The following is a 1,900-nucleotide window of genomic DNA, read 5'->3' as shown; positions in this document are numbered from 1 at the left end:
AAAAATGAAGTGATGACCTTTGCAGGAATACGGAGAGAGCAAGAGATCGTTAAGTGGAAAAAGCAAGATTCGCGGGGAAAATAGCATGGGCTTTCCCTCATATACAGAGTGCAGATTTATTTATTTATTATTGGTGTGTGTGTGCGTGTATGTTGCATGTATGTGTGTGTGTTTGTACATGTGTGTGTGTGTGTGTGTGTAGACCGGAGGTCGACGCTGTGTGTGTATATTTGTACGTGTGTGTGTGTGTGTGTGTGTGTGTAGACCGGAGGTCGAAGCTGTGTGTGTGTGTGTGTGTGTGTGTGTGTGTGTATGTGTGTGGGTGTGGGTGTGGTGTGGAGACCGGAGGTGAAGCTGTGTGTCTTCCCTGATGACTTGTCATCTTATTTTTGAGACAGGGTCTCTCACCAAAACTGTAGCTTCTCATTTCTGGGGAGCTGGCCGTCAAGCTTCAGGGACGTCCCTGTCTCTGCTCCCTCACTCCTGGGGGTGGCATGCGGCCATTTGCAGCTTTTCGAACGGGTGGCGGGGAGCTAGGGAGGTCAAAAGACAGTGAAAGGAGAGAGCAAGGTGGTGGGAGTTTGAGTGTCATTGACTCCCATGAGCCCATAGAGAGCAGCACTATTAGGAAGTGTGGCCTTGCTGGAGGAAGTGTGTCACTGTGGGGGTGAGCTTTGAGGGCTCATATATACCAAGCCCCACCCAGCGCCTTAGTTCACTTCCTGTTGCCTGCCTATCAAAATGTAGGCAGCACTGTGCCAGCCTGCATGCCGCAACACTTCCTGCCATGATGCTAAAGGACTAAACCTCTGAGCTGTAAGCCTTCACCTCAATTAAATGTTTTCCTTTGTAAGACTTGCCGAGGTCAGTCCGGGCGGTGGTGGCGCACGCCTTTAATTCCAGCACTCGGGAAGCAGAGGCAGGCGGATCTCTGTGAGTTCGAGGCCAGCCTGGACTACCAAATGAGTCCCAGGAAAGGCGCAAAGCTACACAGAGAAACCCTGTCTCGACAAACCAAAAAAAAGACTTGCGAGGTCATTGTGTCTCTTCACAGCAATAGAAACCTTAAGACAAAGGTATACATACATACATACATATATATGTGTATGAGGTGAATCTGTCTATATACACACATGCACATGTATGTATATATATACACATATATACACACATGTATATACACATATACATATATACATACATATATATCTGAAGTAAAGCTATTTGGTGAGAAGGAAGGGAGTCAGCAAGGAGAGAGGGAGGGAGGGCGATGGGGGAGGGCAAAGAAGAAGAAAGCACACTGTATATATATGCATGGAGACACCATGACGGGCTGGGGATGCAGCACAGTGCTGGAGTTCTGGTCAACCACATTCAAAGCCCTGAGTCTATCCCAGCGTTGCTGGAGTTCTGGTCAACCACATTCAAAGCCCTGAGTCTATCCTAGCGTCTCATAAATGGAACATGGAATCACAAACCTGTAATCGCAACACTTGGAACATGGAAGCAGAAGATCAGGAGCTAAAGACCATTCCGGGTTCCACGGTGAGTTTAAGGCCGGGCTGGGACACATGAGAATATATAGAAAATGTCACGGTGAAACCCATTTATTTGTATGCTAACAAAAAAAGTGTTTTAAAAAGTGGAGCATGGCGGCGTTGGTGGCGCACGCCTTTAATCCCAGCACTCGGGAGGCAGAGGCAGCGGATCTCTGTGAGTTCGAGGCAGCCTGGCTACCAGTGAGCTCCAGGAAAGGCGCAAAGCTACACAGAGAAACCTGTCTCGAAAAACCAAAAAAAAAAAAAAAAAGTGAGCATGGCTGGGTGGGAATAGGGGGAGAGGGGGGAGGGGAAACTGTGGTTGGTATGCAAAATAAATTAAAAAATGTAATACAAAAAGA

This window comes from Peromyscus leucopus, chromosome 23, assembly GCF_004664715.2.
Source record: "Peromyscus leucopus breed LL Stock chromosome 23, UCI_PerLeu_2.1, whole genome shotgun sequence".
In the NCBI taxonomy this organism is placed as follows: domain Eukaryota; kingdom Metazoa; phylum Chordata; class Mammalia; order Rodentia; family Cricetidae; genus Peromyscus; species Peromyscus leucopus.
Note: the sequence above shows the minus strand (reverse complement) of the source record.